At 37.4% G+C, this 17,502-nt stretch overlaps 1 protein-coding gene and 1 pseudogene across 3 annotated transcripts in view; one reads left to right on the top strand and one right to left on the bottom strand.

The window, feature by feature from the left end:
• The window catches only part of DLG2 (discs large MAGUK scaffold protein 2), a 2,400,703-nt gene that overhangs the window by 430,275 nt on the left and 1,952,926 nt on the right, over positions 1-17,502 (top strand). The window lies entirely within an intron of this gene.
• Positions 5,029-5,793, bottom strand: LOC139439766 (large ribosomal subunit protein uL16m pseudogene; annotated as a pseudogene).

Here is a 17,502-nt window from a genome sequence, read left to right as displayed (position 1 = left end):
AAAAAAAAAAAATGTGGAAATAGCTTTTGGAATTGGGTATATGGTAGAGACTGGAAGAATTGTGAGGTGCTTGATAGGAAAAACTTAGGTTGCTTTGAAAAGATAGTTGCTAGAAAATGGGATGCTTAAGGCACTTCAAATGAGACCTTAGAAAGAAATGATGCATGTATTATTTGCAACTGGAACAAAGGCTATTCTTGTTTTAAAGTGACAGAGAACTTGGTATAATTGAGTACTAACACTGGATGGAAGGCAGAATCTTGAAAGTGATGAACTTGCATATTTAGCTGAGGAGATTTCTAAGCTAATTGTGGAAATGCAGCCTGATTTCTACTTGCAGCTTATAGTAAAATGTGAGAGGAAAGGGATTGTATTAGCCAGCCAAAGGGGTGCTGATACAAATGAAAAATACCAGAAATTGGTTGGTTTTATAAAAGGTATTTATTTGGTAGGACCTTACAGATACCAGGCCATAAAGCATAAGTTACTTCCCTCACCAAAGTCTATTTTCATGTGTTGGAGTAAGACGGCTGCCAACGTCTGCAAGGGTTCCTCCCTTCCAGGGTCTTGCTTCTTTCTGGGTTCAGGGTTCCTCTCTTCCCAGAGCTTGCTTCTTCCTGGGCTCAGGGTTCCTCTCTTCCTGGGGCTTGCTCCCTTTTTCTCTGTGTGCTTACTTTCTGGGACTCCAGCTTAAGGCTTCAGCATCAAACTCCAACATCAAAAACCCTTAACTCTGTCCTTTGCCATGCCTTTAATCTGTGAGTTCCCACCCCTTAATGGGGACTCACAATGCCCTAATGACATGGCCCAATTAAAGCCCTAATCATAACTTAATCACACCTAGGTACAGACCAGATTACAAGCATAATCCAATATCTATTTTTGGAGTTCACAACCATATTAAACTGCTACAGGGATGTACTGAGAACTGAACTCCTGGATATGGAGAAACCAAAGAATGGTTGAATTGGAAAATTCTGAGCTTCCAGAAAGCGAATTACCAGAGAATAGTTCTTCATGTGAGGGTTTAACTGAACATGGAACCAGTCATCAATTTCTGTGCAAGTCAGGATTGGGAATACAGTTATCTAGGAAGAGTCTTGGAAACTTCTTTTGTCTGATGATTTGGACCCCTGTGAACTATGTACAACATCAACAAGTTTGTTGTTGTTGTTGTTGCTTTTTCATTATTGTATAAATCGAACAACTGCCAGCCTGGGCTAATAGGGACAGAGAAGGGGACAATTGAAGGAAGAATCACCTTAACGGCAGAACCCTGGAAGCTGAAGTCTGGACTGAAGACACCTTCTTGGGTCAAGAGAGTGGCCCACCAAACAATGTGTGTGGAGAGGGGGAGTCCACCCTGGAGCTTGGAAAGGGCAGGCCTTCTGCCCTGTTGTTCAGGAAGAGTGCTCTGACCACAGTGTTCTGAGGGAGTAGAGCTGTGCCCAAGGGACTGCAGAGTCTGCCCACCATCCTTGTGCTTGGAGAGGGTGTACTCTTCACCCCAGTGTTGGAAGAGAGCATGGCCACTGGGCAAGTGCTTGGAAGGGGTGCGGTTGCCCCTCCATCTTGTCTGGAGGACAAGACACCTTTCCATAGATGATTCTCAGACCTTGAAATCTGAGTATGCTCTGCAGGTTTTTGGAATTGTTTGGGGCCTGTGACCCCTGTTTTCTTTCCTATTTCTCCCTATGGAAATGGAAATGCTTATCCTATGACTGTCCCTTCATAGCATATCAGAAGCAGATAATTTGTTCTCTAGGTTTCCCAGGTCCATAGACAGGGGAATTGTGTCCCAGGACTGACCACAGCCATAGCTGATTATGATGAGACCTTATACTAAGCAAGTCTCTGAAATGACTTAAGGTTTGTGGGATATTGTGATGGAATGAATGTATCTTGTATGTAGAAAGACAATGTCTTTTTGGGATCTGGAGGGTAGAATGTGGTGGTTTGAAGCTGAATGTACCCCATGTTCTTAAACTTAATCCATTCCTGTGGGTGTAAATCCATTGTGATTTGGACCTTTAGATGAGGTTACTTCAGTTAAGGTGTGGCCCAGAATGGGTCTTAATCCTATTACTGGAGTCCTTTATAAAAGGATGAAATTCAGACACAAAGGGAGAAAGCCACAGAAAGTAAGAAGCTGAAAGGGAACCTGGAAGAGAAGAGAGACCAGAAGATGCCCTATGTGCCTTGCCATGTGACAGAGGAACTGAAGCCCTAGACTACCGAGACTAGACTACCTAGACTACCACAGTCTTCAGAGAGAAAGCATCATCTTGACGATGCCTTGATTTGGACATTTTCCTGGCCTCAAAACCATGAGCCAATAAATTCCCATTGTTTGCCGAACCATTTCATGGTACTTGTTTGAGCAGCCTAGGAAACTAAAACAAAGATGAATGCTTTAAAATGGGCATTAGATCATGAAATTTCTCTATTCACAAACTTTCAGTGAAAAAAAATTCAAAGGCCTAAGTAATATGCTACAATACTATGTGTCCAATAACATCTTGTATAACAATTCTCCTTTGTGAATTTACTCTGCTCCAATTTCCCTGACATTTTTGCTGATTCTTAAATATGCATAACACATTTCTGCCCTAAGATGTTTTTATTTTTTTGTTCCTTTTCCTGGAAACCTTTTCCCTTGGAAAATTATATGGCTTGTTTCTTCCCTTTCTTTAGGCATCTACCTATACTTCACATTACTGACCACTTGATATAAAAATAATACCTCTCTTCACTCCTCATCTCATCTTTCCATCTTTTCTCTAGAGCACTTATTACTACCGGATACATATCTTATGCCAGTTTTGTTTATTTACTTATTGAATGTAAGCTACGCTAGAATAGGGGCTCCATCTGTTTAATTCATTCATTGCTGTAATCTCCTTGCTGGTTAGTAAATTTTTGTTGACTGAATAAATGTATCTTATATGCATCCTTGAGAGGCTACACCATTCAGGAGTGAAAATACTAACCAAGAGTAAAGTGGGCCTGATTTCCAAGCCCCTAACACTTATAGGCTCTGGAAATTTAGGCAAGCCATTTCATTTCTCTGAGCTTCAGGCTTGTTATCTGTAAAAAATGGCAATGGGCTAAATGAATTCTAAGGTCCTTTCCAGCCATAAACAATGCCCTTGATCCTATGAGTCTCTATTCTTTGGGCTCTCAACTCTTTCACAGATGTTTTGACACAGCATATCGTAAGTTGTCTGTAAGGCATAGATGGGGAATGCACTCTGTAAAGTGGCATGTAATGGTGGTGCCTGCCTTATTTGTTCAGGCATATGTGAAATGCATGGTAGGCTCTAAAAACATGATCTAAGAACTTTATCTACCTTCATCTGGGTAATGGGATTTTCCTGCCATTTAGGAAAGAAACATGATTTGAATACCCATCGGTTATGCCTTTTTTTTTTTTTTACAACTAAAATTGCCAATATATGAACTTTGACACAGGAATGATTTTAAGTCACAACTACTTGGAAATGAACAAAATTTATTGTGTGGAATTCCTAGAGTTTAAGCTGCAGTTGAAAAATGGTCATCACAGACACAAGGTATTTTAAGACTAAAGCTCCTTAAGAATTAGAGTATACAAATAGGATTAACCTGTGTTGAATATATTATTTAATGCACATGTGACTTTTTTCATGAATGATGCCTCAGTGACCTCCCTTGGCAGGCAGGTTGCTTCTTCCTTAATAATTTCCAGACCACTCAGACACTGTGTTTTCATTTTTCTTTTCTACCATACTTTGCTAATACTTCTTACAGCATAAGCTTCATAATTCAATACCTTAAGAGGTTTTCCTTCAAGGTAACAAGGATTACACTTAAATGGATTGTATAATGTAGCCCCAATAAAAGCATTTATGAAGCAAGAATCCATAATTATGTGGATAAATATTTGTACTACTATAAAGCAGTGGAGAAAATTACAATGAAGGAAGCATCTATTAGAACATTTCATAAAGTTAATGATCCATAGGAATTATTTTCCAAGTTCACAATTGTTAAACTCCAGTATTAATAGTTTTACCTGGGCTTGGAAGAGATATTGCTATTTCCAAATTAATTTTGGTAAATGGAAAGATTTAAAAACATTAATTCCTGAATTGTTTTCTCTTTACTCTTTAAGGTGATAAGACTTTGTGGTGTGGGACTTCAGAAATACCATAATACACGACTTTTTTTTGGGTATAAATTAATTGCTTAGCTGTGCATTATTCTGAATCAGGGATGTCTACAATGAAACAGATCATTAAGTAACAGATAGAGTCATTTGAAAAATAACATTTTTTTATTTAAAAATCAAAATGTGATTAGTCATTTGAGATATTCCTTGTTTGAAATAACTTGCTATCATCTATGGAATAGTAGATATTAGTTTGTGTTGTTTTTTTAAATGATGGTTTTGTGTGGGTAAACTAAATAGCAGTAAATAATTGTTTTCATAATACGATAAACTTTATTATTTTGACTCTGTAGTTGTTGTGGTCTTAATGTCAACAGTGGGCCTAACTGGCAGAAGAATTTATAGGGCTTCCAGGAAGTGGGTGATGATAGGAGGAGTATAAAGACAGTGCAATGAGGTTCGACTTTCATGTTTTCTCATGCTCTTGCTTCACCTTCTGAATCATGCAATTTTTTTTTTTTAGAATGTTTCATCTGCTTGATTCTGTCAGAATCCCTCCTTTTCTAATTTTCTCTAGTCCATTTGGCTTTTCTCTTTCTTTATATTTCAACTGCGTGAAAGCTACAAAGCCTTTCTGGAAACACTTTATCAGTTCAAAGATGGTGAAAGATGAGAGCCAGGCCAAGGTAAGGCTGGCTGGTTATTCCTTTTTTTTCTTTCTTTTTTTAACTGTACATTATTTTCCAAAAATTGTCTTCTTATATGTTGCTTCTTTGCTATGACATAAGGGCTACCCAAAGCCTTTCAAGATGAGCTGATGAGAATAAAAATGCAGAGTCATCCCTTCTCTCAATACCCTATACTCTCTCACATACTCACTATACTAGTTCAAGCTGGTAAAACTTGCCCCAATATCACCCTTTCTGGGTGAAACCATATGGGTTCAATATTTTCTGTACCCCAACATCTTGGCAGGGGCTATGCTTTCAAAGGTCCAAGAATTTTAGTTGTTATGATCTCTTTCCTTTTATCTTTCTGTATTTTCTTGAAAATATTGTGGCTTATAGCCATCATTGAAAACCTAGTGGAGGAAACTTTATAAAGTTTGTCATAGTATGCAAATAATTACCTCTTTGAATTCACAATGCCCACCCACCTCTACTATGAGGGGGCCAGCCTTCATGGGTGTCACGTAGTAATCAATGGAACCTTTGCACCCCAGCCGTGTGCTGCCCGATACCCATGTGGGAGATGGACTTGAAAGAGACTGGTACCTGCCATATGGCAAACATGTTCTTGGGGTGCATAGAGCGGTTGATTGTCAGGTGCATCATTTCAATGTGGCCCCAATGGAGGTAACCACTGCTGAGTGCCAAGATTACAAAATTACCTTCTGTGAACTCAGTGGCTTCAGTGGAAGGTCCCTGTTTGTCACTCAAGTTTTTAGGTTCTCTTTTTACTTTTGGCACAAGTGGTGCCCTTTCAACAAATCTAAGGTTGGGCTTTTCAGGAATAGAAATGTCTTCAAAAGATGGCACCAAGAGTAGCATCTTTAGTCCAGCACTGGCCAGCATGCCAGTCTAAGAACCTGTTAAGAGCACCTGCAGGAGCTGATCACTGGTGCAAGTTAGCTGCCACCACATGGTCGTGCATGTCTGGGTGCACAGGTTCTCCATGCAGGAGCTCCTAGTGATTTGCCTGGTTTCTTTTCTACATTGTTATCGCAATATATCCAGAGCATGCTTCTAACCTTTCTTTTTTTTTTTTTTTTTTTTTTATTGACTTTGTAATAATATTACATTAAAAATATATATGTGAGGTCCCATTCAACCCCACCCCCCCACCCCCCCTCTCCCCCCCCAACAACACTCGTTCCCATCATCATGACACATCCATTGGATTTGGTAAGTACATCTTTGGGCACCTCTGCACCTCATAGACAATGGTCCACATCATGGCCTTTCTTTTATTAGAGTTTGTGAGCCGTGTATATAGGAAGTCTCCCAGGCTCTCTGTCCCCTGAATCATTTTTTAGCACTTGATAAATGATCAGTGCTGTTCTCAAACTGCAGTTGTGGGGAAATTTGACCACCTTCGGAAAATCCATTAGCCTTGTAGTCTACCAGGACTGAATTTTACTATGTGAAGAATAAGTTCTCTGTTTAGTGATCTTTTTGGGATGCCAATTTACTGAATTATTTCACATACAGCTGATAGAGTCCCAGAGACAGATAAAGTAGATACAACCCCGGGTATTGATTCTTCTGCGGGCTACAGAGACCCACAGGTTATGGTCATGGCAGATGGAGTTCAGTGCCATGTCAGTTGGCCCTTCTTTGGAGTTTGTGTTTCTGTGTGATGGAGCTGGACTCAGATGTGATCTTTTTTCACAAGCCTCTCTTGTTACTTTTACTGGTCTGTAGTTGGTGCTGGGGTTTAGTGTATACCCAGGGGATCTGAATCGCTGGACTGACCATATGATAGCCAGGCCCTGAGCCTCAACGGACTTCAGCTCCTACACTCTGGTTTATTGGACTTACCCCACTCAGCTAACATGGAGTTGAAGAAGGTCAACCACCACACCAGGGAGCCAAGAGTGCCTACAGCTGAAAGCAGGAGGATTGCATCCAGCATCCATGTGGAATCTAAGCCCCCTCTTGATATAGATGTGGAGTGGACACAACCATTCCAAGGTCCACAGGATGGAGGAATAGAATATGGATGAGAGTGGACTTACTGATATGCTATTCGTTAACTATTGTGATTAGTAATCGAAGAAAATGTGGCATTGGTGTGGAGAAAGTGGCCATGGGGCTGCTGGGTGTGGGGAATGGGAGGAAGAGATGAGATGTGGAGGCGTTTTCAGGACTTGGAGTTGTCCTGGGTGATGCTGCAGGGACAATTACCGGACATTGTAGGTCCTCCCATGGCCCACTGCCTGGAACATGGGAGAGTGTGGGCTATGGTGTGGACCATTGACCATGAGGTGCAGCGGTGCTCAGAGATGTATTCACCAAATGCAATGAATGTCTCATGATGATGGAGGAGATTGTTGCTATGGGGGGAGGAGTGGGGTGAAGGGGGTGGGGGGATATGGGGACCTAATATTTTTTTAATGTAATATTAAAAAAATAAATAAAGACAAAAAAATAAATTAAGAGGAAAAGAACCTATACATTTCATAAAATTTGCAAGTTACTGATGATCTACTCATGTTAAATAGTACTATTATTGTTTATTTATTTGATTCTTGTTGTTTCTCTAGAAATAATGGGAAATGAATGGGAGCCTCCTAAATGCTTAATCTTTCCCTTGGAGGAAGGAAAAGAGGAAGGAAAACAAAAGACTGTATTTACCATAGTGTTCTGTACATACCACTATTTGAGCATTCACCATATTTTCTCCAAATAAAAGTCTGTTTTTACCATCAGGTCATGAAATCCTTAAAAGCTCTCCTTTACTTATTTCCTTCTAATTTGACCTCGTTGCATACAGGACAAACAGATAAAACTTTATCCTTAAACTACCTTCAGAGCTATGATCCCTTCTCCCTCCTGACTTGGGGCCTCTGTGGTGGATTTTAGGTGTTTCTTTGGGTGTTCCTTATCAGTTTGGTGTACTTTTAATTCATATTTGGAGTAGGTGGAGGGTTGTGCTCAGCCATTGTTAGTTATAATAAAGGGTTATTACTGAAACCTTTCTATGGATTTATGTTATTTTACAATAAATACCAAAATGTGGCCCCTGCTTACCTCTGCAGCTTTACCACATGCTCTTCTACTTGCTGCCAAGGCACTGGCCTTTTTTCAAGTCCTCTGTCAAATCATGTTCCTTCCCATCTCAGCACTTTTACACGTGCTGTTTCCCCCACCTGGAATATTATCCCTACTTAATTACTTTCTCCATCCTGCCAACCCATACCCTTATCATTGTGGTGCATTATTGGATTGCAGTTGGGAGGAGAGAAGCATTTACTGACACCTCCAGAACAAGTCATGTCCTAGTTGTGCTGTATTTTGCCTTTTTGATATTGTACTTACTGGATCTTTCATTTATTTCAGTATTTATTTGATTATTTTGCTTCATTCACAAGACAATAAGCTCAAGGAAGGTAGGAAACACACTTTCTTTTCTTGCCATTTTATCCTCAGTGTCTTTCATAGAGACTTAACCAGAGAAAGCAATTGTCAAAATTTTGTTGAAGAAATAGAACCCAGTTGTATTCTACTTGTTGATTCTTTTTTTAAAAAATATATTAGAGAAGTTATAGGTTTACATAAAAATCATGCAGAAAATTCACCTTTCATAAACTTGGCCCCCCTGATGGTTTTCCCTTTTCCCTATTATTAACACTTGACATTGGATGGTACTTACAATTGAAGGAATATTGTTATAATTGTACTATTAACTGTAGTCCAAGGTTTATATTAGGGTTCACAGTTTGTGTTGTAGAGTCCTAATATTTTTTATTAAAATTTTTTTTATTAGAGAAGTTGTGGGTTTACAGAGCAATCATGCACAAAATACAGGATTCCCATATATTACCCCACCACCAACATCTTGCAATGATGTGGAACGTTTGTTACAATTCATGATAGCACTTTTTTGTAATTGTACTATTTTTTTAAACATTAGTTACCTTTGTTACAATTGATAAAAAATTAAATGCTATTAACTATGGTCCATAGTTCATATTAGTTATATATTTTTCCATATACCACCCTATTTTTAGCACCTTGTATTAGTGTCGTACATTTGTTATAATTCATGAAAGAACATTCTTGTACTGTAAACTATAGTCCATTTTCTACAATAGAGTTCACTGTGCTATACAGTCCTATGCTTTATCTTTTAATTTTTATTCCAGTAACATATACAACCTTAAGTTTTCCCTTTTAACCACATTGACCTATATAAGTCAGTGCTGTTATGCTCACAAAAATATGCTACCTTCACCACTATCCATTTTCAAACCTTTACAATAAACCTAAATAGAAATTCTGTACAAATTAAACATCAACTACCCAATCTCTAACCCCTATCTATCTCCTGGGAACATATCTCCTAGATTCTAACTCTGAATTTCTTATTATAATCAGTTCATATCAGCAAGATCATACAATATTTGCCATTTTGTGGTGTCTGATTTATTTCAATCAGCATAATGTACTCAAGATTCACCATGTTGTCACATGCATCAAGAATTCATTCCTTTTTACAACTGAATAATATGCCATTTTATGTATATATTTCAGTTTGTTTATCCATTCATCATTAAATGGACATTTAGGTAGGTTCTATCTTTTGGAAATGATAAATAATACTGCTGTGGACATCAGTGGTACAAATATCTGTTTGAGTCCCTGCTTTCAATTCTTCTGAGTATAGGCCTAGTACAGGATTTGGGGTCATATGTTAATTGATACTTAGCTTCCTGAGGAACTGCCAAATTATCTTCTACAGATATTACATCATTTTACATGGACATCAGCAAGTAACCTGTTTTCTTATTTCTTCATATCCTCTCCAACACTTGTAGTTTTCTGTCTTTTTTTTTAACAGCAACCATTGAGTGGGTATAAAATGATATCTCATTGTGGTTTTGATTTGCATTTCCCTAATAGTTATGCTGAGCATCTTTTTAAGTACTTTTTAGCCATTTGTATTTCCTCTTTGGAGAAATGTCTATGCAAGTCTTTTGCCCTTTTAAATTGGGTTGTTTGTCTTTTATTGTTGAGCAGTAGGATTTTTTTAGATATACCAGGTATTAAACCCTTATCAGATATGTGTTCTCCAAATAATACCTCCCATTGAGTGAGTAGGTGGTCTTTCCACTTTCTTGACAAAGTCCTTTGATAAACAAGAGTTTTTAATTTTGAGGAGATTCCGTTTATCTGTTTTTTCTGTCATTGCTCATGCTTTCTGCATAAAGACCAAGACACAGTTGCCCACCACAAGATCTTGAGATACTTCCCTGTATTTTCTTCTAAGAATTTTATAGTCCTGGTTCTTATATTTAGGTCTTTGATCAGTTTTGAGTTAATTTTTGTATATGGTATGAGAAAAGGGTCCTCTTTCATTCTTTTGCTTATGGGTACCCAGTTATCCCAGCACCATTTGTAGACCAGACATTCTTTCCCAGGTGAGTGGACTTGGCAGTCTTGTCAAAAATCAATTGGCCATAGATGTGAGGGTTTATTTCTAAGCTCTCAATTTTATTCTATTTGTTAGTATATGTATCCTTGTGCCAATAACGTGCTGTTTTGACTCCTGTAGCTTTTTAATATGCTTTAAGGTAAAGAAGTATGCATCCTCCAACTTCATTCTTTTTCAAGATATTTTTGGTTATTTGGGACCCCTTACCCTTCCAAATAAATTTAATAGTTGGCCTTCTCTTTTTGCAAAGTAGGCTGTTGAAAGTTTGATTGGGATTGCATTGAATCTGTAATTCAGTTTGGGTGCAATTGAGATCTTAAGGATAGTGAGTCTTCCAATCCATGAACATGAAATGTCCTTCCATTTATTTAGGTCTTCTTTGATTTCTTTTAGTACTCTCTTGTATTTGTCTGTATATAAGTCCTTTACATACTTGGTGAAATTTATTCTGAAATATTTGCTTCTTTTATTTGCTATGTAAATGGAATTTTTTTTCTTGATTTCTTCCTCAGATTGCTCAGTAGTAGTGTATAGAAACACTACAGATTTTGGGTGTTGATCTCATACCCTGCAACTTTACTGAATTCATTTATTAGCTCTGTATCCTCCTTGTAGTTTTTTGGTACTTTCTATGTATAGGATCATATCATCTCCAGATAGTAAAAGTTTTACTTCTTCCTTTCAATTTTGGATGCCTTTTATTTCTTTTTCTTGCCTCACTGCTCTGACTGGAACTTTCACCACAATGTTGAATAACAGTGGTGGCAGTGGGAAACCTTGTCTTGTTCTTAATCTTGGAGGGAATGGTTTCAGTGTTTCACTATCGAGTATGATATTAAGTATTTGGTTTCTCTTAGATGCCTTTTATCATGTTGAAGAAGTTCCCTTCTATTCTTAAATTTTATGTGTTTTTTAAAAATTTTCTATTTTCTTTAAAATTTTTTTAATTTTTATTTTTAAAGAAGCTTCACATTACATAAATATTACATAAAAAATACAGGGGATTCCATTTTACCCACCCCCTCCCCCTCCCACACTTTCCTACATTAATAAAATCTTTCATTCATGTGGTACATTTGTTACAATTGATGAACACATATTGAAGGTTCCTACTAACCATGGACTATAGTTTACATTATAGTTTACTCTGCCCTGCACAATTTTATGGGTTATGACAAAATGTATAATGGACTGCATCCATCATTGCAGTGTCATGCAGGACAATTCCAATGACCCAAAAATGCCCCCATGTTGCACTTATTCTTCTCTCTCCCTCCCCTCAGAACCTCTGGTGGCCACTGCCTTTATATCAATGATACAAGTTCTTCCATTGCTAGAATATTAATGTCAATAATGGAATAATAGTAAGTCTACTTTAGTCCATTGTTAACTCCTCAATCCTGAGCATTTTGGGATGGTGATGCCCACTCTGTTTTTAGTTGAGGGGGCCTTAGATCCCTTGGGGCAGGCGGATGGAATTGTCTTGCTTGTAATTGGAGATACTCTCTGTTCTTTGGGATGGTAGTTGTCCATCATCATCTCCTTTTCAGTTGTTCTGTGTGAGTCCAATGAACTGGAGAGTGGGTGCTGCAACTCTGCTGAGATTCAGGGCTCAACAGGCATATGAACAGAAAGAAGATTTAAGGCTCTGGGACATATATTTAACAAGTATACTGCTTATCATAGGTTCAAGTAAAAGGGGAAGAAGAACAACATGTAGGAAACTATAAGTCAGTCTAACTCTGTTACACTGGAGAGCATAAATCCCAAAGTAAGGCCACTGGCAGGGTGCGGAGTTCCTGAGCCTGTCTGCTCTGCTTAGAGTGTCTAGATATCTCTAGAGGTCTTAGGAGTCCTGCTGTTTGAAGCACTGTTTTCTTTTTCCTTTTTTTGGACGGGGAAATTTTTACTATATACTTTTTAAAAATATATTTTTTATTTATTTTTAAAAGTTACGTAGATCACTCAAAATGTTTCCTTAAAAAAATATAGGAGGTTCCCATATACCCCAGTCCCCACACCCTCACTTTTCCCACATCAACAACTTCTTTCATTAGTGTAGCACATTCATTGTATTTGATGAATACACTTTGGAACACTGCTGTACAGCATGGATTATAGTTTACATTGTAGTTTAACACTCTCTTCCATTCAGTGGGTTATGGCGGGATATATAATATCATGCATCTGTCCCTGCATTATCATTCAGGACAACTCCAAGTCCCGAGGCACTGAGAAACTGTTTTCTGTGGCATTCAATGAGAGCCTGCTGAAATGTGCATATGTGTAACTTTTGGAATGACCTCCCAACTCATTTTGAAATCCCTTAGTTATAAAAACTCACTTTTGTATTGTTTACCCATTACAACTTTCACAATGCTGTCCACAATTATAAAAAGAGATAATGGATATATGCATACTCATGGGGACAAAGTATCATTTTACTGCAAATGCTCTGTAATAAAAATAAATGCACACAGCAAAAATAACCAACAAACAAGGCTCATTTGTATTTAATATTTTCTGTTTTGGTCAAGGTCTTTTTCCAGATGCATTGCTAGTTGGCACTCGGTAATAGTCCCTTGGTGCCAGGAAATCTCTCCCCAGGAGTCATGTCACACACCAGGGGGAAGGTAGTGCATTTATATTATTTGTATTCTGAGTTTGGCTTAGAGAGAGGCCACATTTGAGCAACAAGGAGCCTTTCATGAGGTACTCCTAGGCAATGTATAGTGATAGGATAAGTTTCACTTTCACAAGAAAAGGCCATAAGCACAGTCATCAATATCAAGGGCCTGGCATAATGGTCTGTCTTCCTTCTCTAGGCTCTACTCATGTACTTGGGGGATTCTTGCCATTCTATTAGAGAATGTAGCAAGACTCTCCAGGATGGGAATTCTATTCTTTCAGTTATCATGCAGATCTTGAACATATTCACATACCTTAGAGGCATGCCCCAGGTGCACCCCTTCTCACACATTTCTCCAGCATTGACACCCCATACAAGTGATCCTCCCCTGCCACAGCTGTGACCATTCTGTGATCCAAAACCTCTCCAAAAACAAAGCCAAAAAAGCCCAAATAAATTTAATAAGAAAATAAAATAATTTAAATATAAATAAAACACAATAATACATTTTTAGAATTGAAATAAAATAAAATTTTTTATACATTGTGACTTTTGTTACTGTAAGATTTATCTTATATGTACAGTGACAATTTCTTCTGTATGTTCCCCCAGTGTCTTATTATTTTCATTTTATCTTCGAAGAAACTTTAAGTTACAGAAAAGTTGATTGGAAAATATAGGGGGTTCCCATATAACCAACACCTCCCCCATTTCCACTCTTCCCTATTAATAACATTTCATAAGTAGATGATGTATTTGTTACAGTTGATGTACAAATATTGAAACATTGCTACTATTGTCAGTGGTTTACACTATGGTTTACATTTTGTACTATACAATTTTAAAAGTTTTGACAAAATTTAAAATGGCTTGTATCCATTGTTGCAAAATCATGTATAGTAATTCCAATGCCCTAAAAATGCGCTATAATCTGTCTTTTCTATTCTTCCCTCCTCCTTCCTTTAGAACCTATGGTAACCACTAAGTTTCAGTTTTTGAAGAATAAAATTCACAATTACTTGCGATAATATTGAGAATTTGACATATTGGTCTGTTTTATTAGGCACTGCCTGTATTCTTGAGAGATTCTTGTCCCTCTAATTGAGAATAAAGCAGGACTCCTCAGGATAGGAGTTTAATATTTTCTGTTTTATCATATGGGTCTCCACCCACTGAGATAAAACACCATAACAAGATGAACACTTACATAATTCATAGAGGCATCCCCAGGTGCACTCTATCCTGCATATCCCCCCATAGCCAATGCCCTACACCAGTAACCCTCCCCTGCCATATTTGCCAACAGAACATTCCCACCATTGTATTATATTAATAGTTTTAACCATAGATCTGCAAATCCACAGAGTTCACCTGCTCCTTCCAACCCTCTATGTGTTTTTATCAAGGATGGGTGCTGGGTTTTGTCAAATGCCTTTTCTGCATTAATCAAGATGATCATAAAGGTTTTTCCCCCTTCATATCGTTAATGTACATTACATTCATTGATTTTCTTATGTTGAACCACCCTTTCATCTCTGGGTTAAAACCTGCTTGATTGTATAAATTATTTTAATGTGCTGTTGGGTTTGATTTGCAAGTATTTTGTTGAGTATTTTTACATCAATATTCATTAGCAAAATTGGTTTACAATTTTCTTTTCTTCTGGTATTTTTATCTGGCTTTGGTATTAGGGTGATGTTGGCCTCAAATTTTTTGGAAGAGTTTGAGCAGGATTGGTGTTAATTCTTCTTATAGGGAAGTGTACTTGGCCCAGTGGTTAGGGCATCCGTCTACCACATGGGAGGTCCATAGTTCAAACCCTGGGCCTCCTTGACCTGTGTGGAGCTGGCCCACATGCAGTGCTGATGAGCGCAAGGAGTGCCCTGGCATACAGGGGTGTCCCCTGCATAGGAGAGTCCCACGCATAATGAGTGTTCCCAGTAAGGAGAGTCACCCAGCATGAAAGAAAGTGCAGCCTGCCCAGGAATGGTGCCACACACGGAGAGCTGACATAGCAAGATGACGCAACAAAAAGAAACACAGATTCCCATGCTGCTGATAAGGATGGAAGCGAACACAGAGGAACTCGCAGCAAATAGACACAAAGAACAGACAACTGGGGCAGGGAGGAGGGAAAGGGGAGAGAAAAAAAATTCTTATAGTGATTGGTAGAATGTACCTGTGAAGCCATTGGTCCTGGGCTTTTCTTTGTTGGGAGGTTTTTCATGACAGATTCAATCTCTTTACCTGTGACTTGGCCTGTTGAGGTCTTCTGTTTCTTCTAGAGTCAGTGTAGGTTGCTCATGTGAGTCTAAGAATTTGACCATTTCTCATAGGTTATCTAATTTGTTGACATACAGTTGTTCACAGTATCTTCTCTGTCTTTTGATTGTGGTGTTCAATCCTTTGACATTCAGTTTTATTACTGTAAAGCCAATACTTCAAGCATTTTGTCTTTTGGTTTTGATATGTCCGTTTCCTTTTATCTCTCTTTTCCTTTATTGCAACCTCCTTTCTGTGTAGCTGTTCCTTTGTGATGAATTGGTCTGATCCCATCCTCGTTTTTGTTTCTCCATATATTTAAAATACTCTCTTTGAAGTTATCCTGGGGTTTATATTACACAACCTTATATATAATTTACTACTTTGAAATGATAACAACCTAGCTTCAATAGCATACTTATTCTTTGTTCTTATATCCCTCTGTTTTCCCACATTATTTTGTTTTTGTCCCCTTGACCACTTTATATTTTGCATGTCTATTATGAGGAAATATGCCTTTTTCTTGTTCAATTGTATTCTTACACTTTATAGGAATTAAAGAATAGAGTTGCATCTTGAGGGCACAGTATTATGGGGTTTTGCATTTACCCCTGACTAGTAGTCTTCCTTTCTTCACACTACTCCAAACTAATCTCTCCTGTCTTTTCCTTTCAACCGATAGAACTCCCATTAGTAATTCTTGTAGGGCAGGTAGGTCTCTTGGTGATGAATTTTCTGTTTTTGTTGATCTGTGAATATTTTAAACTCAACCTCATTTTTAAAAATATATTTTTATTAGAGAAGTTGTGAACTTACAAAGCATTCATTAACATATATGTAAGTCCCATACAACACCCTTCCACCAACATACCACATTGTTATGGAATTTACAGATTATCAGATAATATCATCAGACTACTACCATTAACTATGGTCTACAATGTACATTTGGTATAGTTTTTCTATGCCCCACTTTTATTAACACAGTACATCTTTAGCATTGATGCACTATGGTCCCTACATTACATTAATTGTATTTTTCCCATGCTTCTTCACATTCTTACCACCTTGCAATTGTGATGTACATTTGTTCTAGTTCATGGAAAGACATTCTTATATTTGTACTATTAACCACAATTCTTGTGCACCTCTGGGTTCATTATGTTATTCAGTCCCTAGATTATTCTCTAGCTTTCTTTCAATTGAATTTAAATCTCTAGACTACCCTTTTCAGTGATAATCCCAGTTATAAACCAGCTGTATTAGTTCTACTCACTATAATGTTTTACCATCAATTATATCCATTCCCACAGTTACAGTCAAGTTAATTAAAACTTCTACATACATTAAGCATCAGTACCCCTTCATAGCCCTCCTTTTATCTCCTGATATACTATATACTGTAGGTGTTAACTCCATGCCTTTATTCTTCATATTTAGTTCATATTATTGAGACCATGCAATATTTTTCCTTTTGTGTCTGGCTTATTTCAATTAGCATAATGTCTTCAAGGTTCATTCATGTTATCATATGTCCCAATTTCATTTATTTTTACAGTAGCATAGTATTCCATCACATGTATATACCATATTTTGTTTATCCAATCTTCAGTTGATGGACACTTGGGTTGTTTCCATCTTTTGGCAATCTTTCCCTAATTTTTGGTGGATAGTTTTGCTTGATAAAGAATTTTTGGTTGGCAGTTATTTCTTTCAGCACATTAAGTATATTATACTACTGCCTTCTTGGCACCATGGTTTATTTATTTATTTATTGAAGTATATCACTCATACATAAACAATAAGTATATATTAATAATTCTGAACATACAAAACAAACATATATAACACCATATGGGATGTATGACTTGCCTACCACCAATACCTTGCATTGTTGTTAAACATTTTTAACTAATGATTAAAGAGCATTGTCAAAATATTACTACTAACCAAAGTATTTCCCCCAATCCACCCTATTATTATTATGATCTTTATATCATTGATATATGACCATACATAAACAATAAGTATATAGTAAAAGTTGTGAACTTACAAAGCAAACATGCATAACATCATACAGGGGCCCCATACATCAACCCTTCACCAACATCTTGCATTGTCGTGAGATGTTTGTTATAAATTATGAAAGAATATTGTCAAAATCTTATTACTAATTACAGTCCTTATCTTACATTTGGTGTATTTCCCCCCAGCCCACCCTATTATCATTATTATCTTAATATATTTTTTATGACAGAAGTTGTAAACTTATAAAACAATCATGAACATGTGCAGAATTCCCAAA

The sequence above is a fragment of the Dasypus novemcinctus genome, chromosome 10 (genome assembly GCF_030445035.2).
Source record: "Dasypus novemcinctus isolate mDasNov1 chromosome 10, mDasNov1.1.hap2, whole genome shotgun sequence".
Lineage (NCBI taxonomy): Eukaryota > Metazoa > Chordata > Mammalia > Cingulata > Dasypodidae > Dasypus > Dasypus novemcinctus.
Note: the sequence above shows the minus strand (reverse complement) of the source record. Positions and strands in the feature narration are given on the sequence as shown.